Genomic DNA, 13,543 nt, shown 5'->3' with positions numbered 1-13,543 from the left:
TCAGTAACACTAATAATGAAACAGCTTCCTTATCTTGCATCTGAACTTCAGGGTACCTAAACAGGCATGATTCGGATAAAACAAAGCAAGAACGTTTATTTTCAATAACTGGGGCAAAGTCATTTCCAGCCAGGACACCACTGAGCATCCTTGTATAATGTTTATCCGACCACACAATATAGAAAAGCTGCAACAGTTAAAGAGCTTTGCATATCAACTGTAAACCATCTCCAGAATTTATATGTTGCACTAATTATAGCAATTTGATTTTTAACAGAAATAATTATTCAACAGAATTAAAGATAGCAGAGAGGTGCAGTAGAAAGTTTAGGATTTACCTGCTACTCTTTAAGATAAAAGGGGGATAGATTATGGTGGGGATGTGGCTGGCAGATTTGGGCACATTATTTTAGATACCTTGGTCAAACATAGCCAAAGACATTATGGGAAAATGTTTTAACACAGAGAGTGGTGGGTGCCTGGAATGGTTGCCAGGGTTGGTGGTGGAGGTAGATACAATAGTACTGTTTAATAGGCTTTGGGATCAGCACATGGATATACAGGGAATGGAGGGATATGGGTTGGTGGTGGAGGCAGATACATAGTGCTGTTTAATAGGCTTTGGGATCAGCACATGGATATACAGGGAATGGAGGGATATGGATTACATACAGGCAGAGGAGATTCGTTTAAACTAACATCATGTTTGGCATGAACATTGTGTGCCAAAAAGCCAGTCCCTGAGCTGTGCTGTTCTACGTTCTAAATATTAACTGTAGCCAAACCAGGTCGCCTGCTGCACACTGCTGCTGCTCACTGTGCAAAAATAACCAAACAGCAAACAGATATGTTGGCATCTTGCTAGTACAGTGCGTGTCACTTACAATGACAAATAAGTGGCTGACTTCTCCTCCTCTCTCCGACAGTTAATGACCCCAGAATTAACGGGAAAGAAAGCTCACAAAGGGATAGGAGAGTATGGCCAAGTGTAATAGGGATCGATGTGAAAGGTGAGATGAGTAAGGAATTCAAAGTATTGTATATGAATGCGCGAAGTATAAGAAGTAAAGTATAAGAAGTAAAGTAGAAGAGCTTGAGGCTCAGTTAGAGATTGGTAGATATGACATTGTGGGGATTACAGAGATGTGGCTGCAGGAGGATCGGGCCTGGGAACTTAATATTCAGGATTATACATCCTATAGAAAGGACAGGCAGGTGGGCAGAGGCGGTGGGGTAGCTCTGTTGGTGAGGGACGAAATTCAGTCCCTTGCGAAGGGTGACATAGGGGTGACGCCACATAGATTCACTGTGGATAGAGTTGAGGAATTGTAAAGGTAAGAAGACACTAATTGGAGTTATCTACAGGCCCCCAAATAGTAGCCCGGATGTAGGGTGTAAGTTGCAGCAGGAGTTAAAACTGGCATGTAACAAAGATAATGCCACTGTGGTGATGGGGGATTTCAATATGCAGGTAGACTGGGAAAATCAGGTTGGTTGAATGCCTTTATTCCTAGAATATAGTCCTTTATCCCTAATTATTGACAGATTAATGACATACTTTCACCCAAATGGCAAAATATTCACCCATTGTAGCTAGCTTCTCCGTGAAATAGTCAAGGCTACTCCTGAATCCTGCCAAAGATCACATATGCTATGTTACATTATGACAACTGCAGGAACTTGTAATGCATCCATAAGGAAGACCACAATGTTGTCAGTGTCAAGGCTGTGTTGCACAGGAGATCCAGACATGCAAACATTGTAATTAAAGTTCTAGCTTTTTATTCAACTTATTTATGTTGACCATCAAGACTGTGTTAATGTCTACAAAACATAGCATGGAGGAATGTGCAGGCACCTTTTTCTAACCACGGAACGGTCGTTTCCCTGGTTACCTTCAGCATTGTATTCAGATTAGTTCATTGTCAGGATGCATCATTAGCAGAATGCAACAGAATTCGTTGTGTGCATGAAAAAAAACCTTTGCATCAAAGCACCTCCCCCTGCAGATTTGCAAATCAGTTCTATAAATTCTGTCCTCTTTTAGAGCTTTTATATTGATTCTTTTGATGCAGGCAGAGGCCTTTCAGCCTATTGAATCTAGAATGGTTCTTATAGTATTCCCATCAGTCCCATTTCCCCACTTATTATTGGTAACCCATTGGGACTGATGGGAATGCTATAAGAACCATTCTAGATTCAATAGGCTGAAAGGGCTCTGCCTGCATCAAAAGAATCTCTGAGAAAATGGCCATATGAAGCAAACATAAAATGGAGATGGATTTCTGTGAGCAGCCAAATTGAGGAGAATGCTCTATAGCCCTTCCGCTTGATGTAGTCAAAGACTTCAGTGAGATTACTTCAGTGGGCAGCACGGTGCCACAGCAATAGAGTTACTGCCTTAGAGCGCTAGAGACCCAGGTTCGATCCTTACTACGGGTGCTGCCTATATGGAGTTTGTACGTTCTCCCCGAGACCTGCATGGGTTTTCTCCAGGATCTCTGGTTTCCTCCCGCACTCCAAAGATGTGCAGGTTTGTAGGCTAATTGGCTTGGTAAAAAGTTGTAAAAATAAATTGTCCCTAGTGTGTGTAGGATATTCTTAGTGTGCAGGGATTACTGGTCGGCGCAAACTGGTTGGGCCGAAGGGCCTGCTTCAGCGCTATATCTCTAAACTAAACTAAATTACTAAAGACATGTACAGCCACTGGTGCTACCCTTGCATTTTTCATACAGTTGTAATGCAGTGAAAATCAGATCCACAGTGCTTCTAAATGGATAGAAACCACACTATGATTCAGGGAACAGCCTGCAGGCAACTTGGAACACCATGGCAACGACCTTCCCTGTGGCAGACACCAGAGAAATGCCTCTGTTGTTACCACAGTTGGCCATCTCCTTTCCTGAAGATGATCATGTTTACAACATCTCTGAAGGTATTTTGGTGTTGTCCAGGGATCATAACTGCAGAACAACTGTGATGTTATCTGTGCCAATCTGCCTTTTTCCAGCCCGCTAACAAAGGTTTGGTCTTCTGATGGAATGTAATCAATTCCAGCAGATGCAGAGCAGCCTAAGCATTGACTGCTTGACAGGAAAGCACCGTAAATTAGAAGTTTATTAACCTGAATAAGGACACAGATCGAAGAAAGGCCCTTGATCAGGCTTTATATCAGATTTGCTGGGCATTAGTCGGGACTGCTGATTTCCCTCCCCCTTGCCCTTGGGCTCAGTCACATTCCCACTCTCAGTCACTCTCCTGAAGAACACTCACTGTTAGTGCATTACACTGGTCACAAACTGAAGGTGTAGTTTGTGGTCATTCTCCTCTGGCAGACACCATCTGCTGCAGGATTGCTGCCTAAAGTTGGCCACAATACAATTTATCTGCAGCCGAACAGGAATGGAGGGGTCTAAGTGTAAGTCAGTGCCTCAAGTAAAATTCTGGAAGTGAAATGGATGTTAAAGTTAAAATATCTTTAATCTTTTTTATCACAACTCATAAGTTCATAAGAAAAAGGAGCAGAAGTAAGCCATTCAGCCCATTGAGTCTGCTCCACCATTCAATCATGGCTAATCTATCTTTCTCACTCAACCCTAATCTCCTGTTTTCTCCCCATAACCGTTGACACCTGTACTAATTCCCAAATTATATTGTGTATCACTTCAAACCAGAAAACGGTAGCAAACGCTCTGGGCGACAGAGCAAACCTTTCAATGCTTTTTGTTGAAAGTGATTTGAAAGGAATTTGCTTTTCATGCCCATGTCAAATGTTGCAGTGAATGACCATAAGCATGCTATAATTGATGTCTGGAAGTAGCATACATTAGAATAGATCATCATTGCGCATTGCTCTGAACCTACTTTGAATTGTTCTACAGTAATGCATTAGATTCAACTCATCTTACTCAGTGCACACAATGTTTTTCAAGGGTGTAACTGCACTCTTCCAATCAGCAGTAAATAGGACAAACATCCTGTAACCTTAGTTAAATCACCACAAAGAAATAAAGAAATGAGATCACACCGTCACAGATGCCTGTTGACTTCCATCACATATCGAGAAAAGGTTTAAAGCATTGGATACAACATAAGTGGCAGCATGGTGGCACAGCGGTAGAGTTGCTGCTTTACAGCGCCAGGGACCCGGGTTCGCTCATGACTCTGGGTGTTTGTCTGCATGGAGTTTTTATGTTTTCCCCATGACCTGCATGGGTTTTCTCTGGGATCTCTGGTTTCCTCCCACACTCCAAAGGCGTACAGATTTGTAGGTTAATTGGCTTGGTATAATTGTAAATTCTCCCTCGTGTGTGTGGGATAACGTGTGTGTGAGGTGATCACTGGTCGATGCAGACTCAGTGGGCCGAAGGACCTGTTTTTGCACTGTATCTCAACCAAACTAAAGTCAAGACAAGAGAAGTCAAGGTGTTTCATTGTAATATGTACCAACAACAGCTCAATTAAATTCTTACTTGCAGCAGCATAACTGGCCGAAAAACACAGCACACATCCATAACTTATAATCGATAAAAGTTCAATAAAGTAATAATCCCAATAGTAGTGGAAAAAACGCAAATTCATTAGTGCAACCAAAGACAGTCCACAGTTCATAGGTTAGTGTTGTGTCGTCCCTAGTGGGTGTAGGATAGTGTTAATATGCGGGGATCGCTGGTCAGCACGGACCCACTGGGCCGAAGGGCCTGTTTCCACACTATATTTCTAAACTAAAACTAAAAACTAAAAAATATTACATTCTGATAGCTTAAGACCATTTGAATGTTGTTTGTAATTAGTCGTGAGTAGATAAAAAGCTGCAGATGCTGAAAATCTGAAATAAAAAAACAGAAAATGCTGAGGACATTCAGCAGATTGAGCAGCATCTCTGGGGCGAATTGATTAAAGGAATTTGACCCCTGATGTTAACCCTGTTTCTATCTCCAAATACAGTATGTTGTCCAACCTGCTGAATAATTCTATTTTAAATCTTCCAGAGAGGTTGTTAACTCAGGTGATGACATTGGATCAGTCATCAGGTAGTATAAGAAAATAACTGCAGATGCTGGTACAAATCGAAGGTATTTATTCACAAAATGCTGGAGTAACTCAGCAGGTCAGGCAGCATCTCAGGAGAGAAGGAATGGTGACGTTTCGGGTCGAGACCCTTCTTCAGACTGATGTCAGGGGGGCGGGACAAAGGAAGGATATAGATGGAGACAGGAAGATAGAGGGAGATCTGGGAAGGGGGAGGGGAAGAGAGGGACAGAGGAACCATCTAAAGTTGGAGAAGTCGATGTTCATACCACTGGGCTGCAAACTGCCCAGGCGATATATGAGGTGCTGTTCCTCCAATTTCCAGTGGGTCTCACTATGGCACTGGAGGAGGTCCATGACAGAAAGGTCATGGGAGGGGGAGTTGAAGTGCTCGGCCACCGGGAGATCAGGTTGGCCAACGCAGGTGTTGAGCGAAGCGATCGCCGAGCCTGCATTTAGTCATCTGTAATCCAACCACAAACAAGTTGAACTGGTTTTCTTAGTGTTAAGGGTAGATTAAAGATAAATCTGGCATGACATCACTGGTATTGGAGTTAGTCAAATCCAAGTGTCACATGTGAAATGGAACAATGGTCCAGTTGTTTAAAGTTTTATATTAGATACTTTACATATTTAAACTGACAAGCAGCTGATGCATTAATGTATTTTGTTATCATGCTTTTGTAACATAGTAATTACCACATTCAAATCCCTCAAAGCATTTGGTACAATTAAAGTATCATGAAATACAAAATCTGATTTGATGTGCTACAGGGTCATATGTAACAAGCAAATCTAATTTTATATTCATTTGAGATTAGGATTCTGGAGCAAATTTGGCATTAAAATAATATTAAAAGTTTTTGTAATGTGGCCCATAACCAAATTGGACTGTTCCTATATTCTTGCTTTAGTGGTGACCTTTTGGATTTTGGACATTGAAATCAATTTTAATGATCTTTTACATGTATTTAATTCTTCACAAAAAACTAGGAATATTCAACTAAGTTTATAAACATCATTTATTTTGTTTTCCATAAGTGTCTCCTTCCTTTTCTTTGGGGCAAAGATGCCTTGTATCCAATGGGTTCTGAGAGGACTGATGGGGTCTATGCAGGCTCCACAGACTGCCACTGGAGGGACATTGTGCTTAATGGGGTGGGTGGTGAGATGGTTCAGATATTGCACTTCTGCTATTTTTGCTGGACTTCCTCATGCTCTCGACTAAAACACTCTAGATTCACAGTGCCCTTTGGATGCTCCTTCTCCATTTTGAATTGTCACCGGCCAGCGTTTCTCAGAAATCATTGGGGATGTTACTTTTTTTTTCAAGGTAGTCAGCCAATCCAGAATCTCCAAATTTGCATATAGTCATCAAAGATATAGCAGGAAACAGGCTTTATAGTACATGAGAAACCTCCCTCTTTTGCAACCCATTATTATGTATTTTAATGACCAATTAATCCATAACTCATCTAGCACTGCAAAATTCATTTTTTATACTTGGTAACTAATCCTTCAGAGTAATTATTTCAAAATTCCACTTTTTAATAATTTAATCTATTTAAGTTTGTTGACAATGTCAGCACATCCACCTCAATCCACATTTGTATGTCCCAATCATTATTTCACTCCCTGTAAAATATTTTTTTACAGGGAGTGAAATAATGAATGGGACATTCATTATGGAATTATAAATAAAAACAGCAAATGGAAGCAGCTTCCATGGAGAGAGACACTGAACTGAAAGATTAAACTTGTTTCTTTCTCCACAACTGACGCCTAACTTGCAGAGTATGCCAAGAATTTACTTGTTTGAACTCTGATTTCCAGAATTTGCAGCCTAATGCTATAGAATTGAAAGATTTCCACTTCCTTGTGTGTTATCGGTCAGAATTCTTCTGATTGAATGCTCAACCTCTCGCTACTGAGGTCTGAGTTTCCTTCTGCTTTAAAAAACATCAATAATATCGTTGGCCAAGAAGAGTAAAATGACTTGCCTCAATGCCTACTGACTGGTGGCACTAACATCCATCGTGATGGAGTGCTTTTAGAAGCTGGCTATGGTACATATCAATTTCCACCTCAGCAAGAAACTGGACCCAATCTATTTTACCTACTGCCACAATAGATCAACGAGGTATGCGATCTCATTGGCTCTCCACCCTGCACTGGACCACTTGGACAATAAGAGCACATACAGCAGACTATTATTTGTCAACTACGGGTCGGCAGTCAACACCATCGTCCCTCTGTAATCGTTACCAAACTCAGGGAACTGGATTTCAGCACATCCCTTTGCTCAACTTTCACATTATCGGACCACAATCGGTACGAATTAACAACACACTTCCTCATCGATAACCATCGGCACATGGGAACCTCAAGACTTTATGCTCAGCCCTCTGCTCTACTCTATACCCATGACTATGCAGCTGGGCACAGTTTCAACTCCATATTTAAATTAGCCGGTGATACCACCATTGTCGGACGAATTACAGGTAATGATGAGTCGAGTACAGAAGGGAGATCGTCTGATTGAATGGTGGCAGAACAACTGTGCTCTCAACATCAGTAAGTTCAAGGAGCTAATTATTGACTTTAGAAGAGGAAGGCCAAGGGTCCATAGAGCCCTTTTGTCTCCGTTTCACCTCTTGCTCTTGTCACTTACTCCACCCAACGTCCCTCCTCACCTGTATCCACCTACTACTTCCAGGCCAAGGATCCATGAACCTGTCTTCATCAACAGGCCTGTGGTGGAGAGAGTCAACCACTTCAAGTTCCTGGGTGTGGATATCACTAAAGATCTATCCTCAGCCCAGCACATTGGTGCAATCATAAAGAAAACCCACCAACACATCTACTTCCTTAGAAGATTGAGGAGATTCAGTAGGCTGACGAATACTCTCTTGAACTTTTATAGGTTTACAGTAGTGAGCATATTGACTGGTTGCATCACGACTTGGTTCGGCAACTTGAACAACCCAGGAATGAAGGAGATTACAAGAAGTTGGGAACACTGCCCAGTAAATCACAGGTACTGACCTCCCCACCATCTTTCGGAGGGATCTCTGGGAGCCGCTGCCTCAAAAAGGGGTCAGCATCATTAAGGACCCACATCACGCTGGCCACACTCTCATTTCGCTCTCATTTCACTCGGGCCATTGGGACAAGTATAGGAGTCTGAAAACTGTAATGTTTAGGAATGGCTTCGTCCCAACAGCCATCAGGCTATTAAACACTACAAGCACCAATTAAAGTACAAACTGTTTCAGTTGCACTGGGGACTTCAAGCTTTTTTTTTGCATTAATATCATTTTTTTAAATTTGTTGAATTTTTTCCATTTATTATGTTTCGATGAGTACCCTTCTTCAGACCACAGATATAGCCGGTAAAGAGTGGTAGAGGTGAGCAAAGACTGGAAGTAACAGGTTGATAAAGGCAAGGAGGGACTTTGGGTGGAGTAAGTGACAAGGGCATGAAGTGAAACGAGACAAAGGGGCTCTTTATTTTGCTTTTGGAGAGTTGGTGCCCACTATAACAGGCTTCACCACTTTCCTGGTCATTACCTCAGCTCCTTTAATGTGCTAAAAGGTCAGAGTATTTCCCCACAGAAGCAACTTGCAATCACATAACATCCTCCTTGCTTTAAAAGATCCTAAAAAACCCACAGAATTGAAATTACGGGCCAAGTAGAGGGAAAAATGGCACCTGGGTTGCCTCCAGGTGCTCTTGTTTCCATCCATATCCCAAAGATGTGTAGGTTGGTAGGTTAACTGGCCACTTGTAAATTGCCCCTGATTTGCAGTTGAATTACAGAAATTTTGATGAGAATGTGGTGAATAAAAAAATAGGATTAATGTCAGATTAATATAAATGGGTGATTGAAGTCAGCACAGACTTTGTGGACTGAAGAACTAGTTTCCATGCTGCATCTCCCTATGACTCTCTATCAGGTTAGCAAACAGGGAGATTTTAATGATTCTCATTGAAATCTAAAACAGAACATTGTTTTGGAAAAGGGAATTTAGAATCTGAATCCATGGGCAGCAAAGGAGGACCAATCAAAATGGGCGGATGCACAAGAGGTCAGGTTTAGTGGAATGCAGAGGTGTAGGGCAAGAGGGAGAATTTTATGTGTTAACAGAGAAATATAAACTGTGATAGTGTGTTGACAAGATTTGGTGTGTGTTGGACTACAGATATCTGAATGGGGAAAGACCCATTGAATCATGGACTTTAATTCTGCAAACCAGCAGGTGTTGGTTCTAGAAACTGGGTTATCCAAACTGTTTCTTGCCATTAGTCACTGACCAAATTAGAGATGGGTTAAGGGCTGCTTCCTGCCCATGTTACAAGATCAAGGGAAATAAACGATAGGTACAGAGTAAAACTCCCACAAACAACTCAAAGAATTCCAGAGGAAATTTCTCAGCTAGTAACTCAGTTACTACTGGGGTTTCAACAGTAAAGGTTTGATGGACCAATTGGCAAGATGTTAGGAAAACACGTACCAGTCTCTACTTTACAAAAATTTAGAAATGCAATTGTTGCAAATATAGGGACAGTTCACATCTGCCAAATCATCTATTTCACATGAAATAAATGATGTTCAAGAAGCAATCAACAGAACATCCATAAGTTTTATTCTATATTTTTAAAAATCAATTGGTATAAAAAAGGAAAAAAAACCCAAAAGGAATTAACCTATTCCTAGGGGCGGCATGGTGGCGCAGCATGAGAGTTGCTGCCTTACAGCACTTGCAGCACCGGAGACCCGGGTTCGATCCTGACTGTGAGTGTTGTGTGCACGGAGTTTGTACGTTCTCCCTGTGACCGTGTGGGTTTTCTCCGAGATCTCCCACACTCCAAAGACGTACAGGTTTGTAGGTTAATTAGCTTTGTATAAGTGTAGATTGTCCATAGTGTGTGTAGGTCAGGTAGTGTTAATGTGCGGGGATTGCTGGACAGTACGGACTCGGTGGGCCAAAGGGCCTGTTTCCACGCTGTATCTCTAAACTAAACTAAACTATGTTAAATCATACTAATATTAATCATTGGAAATGCACCAGAACAAATACGCTAAAAGAATCAGGGAAACCCCTGGCACACAAACATTGACTTGGACTATGGCACTTTTCCAAAGTCACCATTGAAATGTTCCAGGGAATCAAAGACAATTGAACTTCTCATCCAGGAAGCAACTTACAAGAACATCTGGGGAACATTCCATTCTTTGATGTGGGGGAGGGATCAGGGAGCAAGGGCTGCAAAATTGAAATTAATTTTAACTGACAGAGTTTTTAATCTGATTAAGAGATCAACTATATGAAAAAGTGTGTCATTAGTAGTGTAGTTTGGTAAAGAAATATGCATAACCTCAACCCTGCACATAAATATGCTCATAAATATCAATGACTGAATATTCAGTTTTACTATTTGCTTGTGAAAGGCAAACAAAGTGTTTTTGAACTCATTTTTTTGATATTAGTTCTCAGTGTTCACTTTACAATTTCCCACATTCTCTTCCCACACGTAGCATTTCTCTGTGCTTCAAATCTGCAAGCAGCACTGCCCTCTGCACTCATTAGCTGCCACACTTGATGCCTTACTCGATTGATTGAAAGAAAGATTGAAAGGTACAGGTTGGAAACGGGTGTTTCTGTCCACCAAGTCCACGCTAACTATGGATCACCCATTCACACTTGTTCTATGTTATCCCACTTTCAAATCCACTCCCTTCACACTGGGGGATAATTTACCGAAGCCAATTAACCTGCAGTCCCAGACAGCTTTGAAATGAGTGGAAGGAAATCGGTGGGAAATTGGAGGAAAGCCAGGGAATCACAGAGAGAACGTGCAAACTCCACACAGATAGCACCAACTCCAGCTCCAGTCAGAACCATACCCGGGTCTCGTTGTTAGGCAGCAGCTCCACCAGCTGTGTCATTGTGCTGCCCTTATTCAATTCTAAGCAATCAATTGAATCGATTTTGGTTTCTTTATAAAAAGTGAATGAGACTGACAAAACTGCACTTAACCCCCATCCTCTTTCCTTAAAGAGTTTTGGATTGAGTTTTCTCTTCGTGTCGATATGTTTCTAATGATGGGATAAGTAGAGAATGGTCACTGAATGTTTCTTATTGTCCTGGCCTACTGTTCATTGATCCATCGAGTCTTTTTTAATTTATTCTTCTTAGCGCTGTTGTTTAGTCAGGGCGTATAAGAGGACACTAACCATCAATCACATATTCTAGGCCAAAGGTATAATCTCTTTTATTTAACCAGTCTTGCAACAGGCTGGCAATTTTTTAAAAAACAGAAGACCGGAAGAACTTAGTAGGTTGAGCAGCATTCCCCAATCTGCCTCCCTCCCCCACCTGGCGGAGTAGACTTGATGGGCCAAATGGACTAATTCTGCTCCTATCACTTATGATTTTATGATCTACCCGTCACCTCTCCCCATTTGGTTCTACCCATCACCTGCCAGCCTCTATCCCACACCCAAATGTACTGCTATGTACTCACAATCTCTCCCTTTCCTTCTCGATCCCAGTGCAGAGTCTTGAACTGAAATACTGAATTATACCTTTTGCCTCCACAGATGCTATTTGACCTGTGAGTTTTCCCTGCATTCTGTTTTTTCCAGCTAATGTTGCTTTTGACTTTATATTACAAGCAAATTTCATGTCAAACTTTGTCAATGCAATCTGACAGATTCAGCTCATTTGTTACTCATGTATACCCATGCTGATCTTGCTAAAAAAATAATCTTCCATATTAAGTATTAATGCAGCCCTCAACTAAGGGAACAATCAAATAAAGTGAGATCTTAAACACTCTTCAATAAAGCCCACTGCATTCAGTTACAGCGTAGTTATGATTCGAGTACTCTATAATTGGAGAATCTGCAATGTATACCTGCAGAGCGGAATAAAAAAAGAGCACGTTTTGATTGCATTGACTATAAATTTAAAATATCCAGGAGCTTTGCTGTTTTACCGGGCTATGGAATAACTGTGCTCTGCCTAATATGGACAAGTTGCCACATAATATGAGTAATCATAAGTAATCATGAGTAATATCATGAGCTGCTAATGACCAATGTCAGAATTCTAAAACTGAATTGGAGTTTCAAACATTGTTGCAATTTATATTAGTTATATAAAAGCAAAATTTAAAAAAATAAAAAATTCCAACTGTCATTTGATTGAATAGGACCAAAGGTCATAGCCTTAGAATTAAAGGATGCTCTTTTAGAAAGGAGGTGAAGAGGAACTTCTTAGTCAGACGATAGTTAATCTGTGGAACTCATTGCCACAGGGGGCTGTGGAGGCCAAGTCAGTGGATATTTTTAAGGCAGAGATAGACAAATTCTTGATTAGAACAAGTGTTAAGGGTTACGGAGAGATGTCAAGAAAATGGATTAGGAGGCAGAGATCAGCCATGATTGAATGGCAGAGTAGACTCGATGGGCCAAATGGCCTAGTTCTACTATAACTTGTGGACTTGTGAATATTGCTGCAATTGCATAGTTTATTTGAATGAATGTAATGACTCACTGTAATCGAATGAATACAGCAACATATGCCAGTTATTGCAGTAGTATGAAATTGTTTTATTCTTTGAAAGCAAGGTAACAATATTTGAACCCATGAATTTTATATTACCATGGAAATATCCCCCAAAATAGTACAAATCTCTCATGTCACTGAATGCTTCAACCTAAACTGTGAGAGACAACATTAGTTAGTTTGTAAAAACTGAAGTCATCCCAGTCCTGATCCAAATGTTTGCCTTCATGTCTGTTTCCTCTCTGATGCTGACAAGTCAGTTCACATTAGCCTATGATACCACAGGCAAAAAAAACATCCCTCTCAACCAATCACTTTAGAGGAAGCACTGAAAGTAGCAAGGGCTCAGAACATGGCCTGGGTCCATCACCACGTGTGGGCTCGGTCACATATCACTGTTTGAACTGGCCGGGACTGAAGGCCGATCAGCCAGACTGAGTCTGCAGAAGGTAGTGAATGAGCAAATACAAGAGAAAAATGTAAGGAAGGCAAAAGAAACATTGACCTTCATTGCAAGAGGGTTAGAGTTTAAAAATAGGGAAGCAGTGTTAGAATTATGCAAGGAATTGATGAGGTCAAACTTGGAGAGGTGTGCACTATTTCAGAAAGGATAAAGTCAGCATTGGAGGCAGTCCAATAAAGATTCACCAGGCTAATTCCTGGATAAGAGGCTTCTTTAACAAGCATCTAAAGAAATTAGATTTGTACTCTATTGAGGAATAAGGGGCAATCTTGTTGAAACATAATATCCTAAGAGGGCATAAGAAGGCAGATATTGAGATGCTTCTACTTGTGGGAGAATCTTGAACAATGGGAAATACATGTGATAAGGTGACCATTTAAAACTTTGGTGCATTGGGATTTCCTTTCATGGTAGATGAATTTCTGGAATTCTCTCAGAGGTTTGTGGAGGCTACATATTGGAGTTATTTGAAGA

General features: G+C 41.0%; 1 protein-coding gene across 2 annotated transcripts in view; it reads left to right on the top strand.

The window, feature by feature from the left end:
- Positions 1-13,543, top strand: part of LOC144592382 (cyclin-dependent kinase 4 inhibitor B-like) — a 40,107-nt gene that overhangs the window by 179 nt on the left and 26,385 nt on the right. The window lies entirely within an intron of this gene.

The sequence above is a fragment of the Rhinoraja longicauda genome, chromosome 3 (genome assembly GCF_053455715.1).
Source record: "Rhinoraja longicauda isolate Sanriku21f chromosome 3, sRhiLon1.1, whole genome shotgun sequence".
Lineage (NCBI taxonomy): Eukaryota > Metazoa > Chordata > Chondrichthyes > Rajiformes > Arhynchobatidae > Rhinoraja > Rhinoraja longicauda.
The sequence above is the reverse complement of the archived record's forward strand: the minus strand, read 5'-3'. Positions and strand labels throughout refer to the sequence as shown.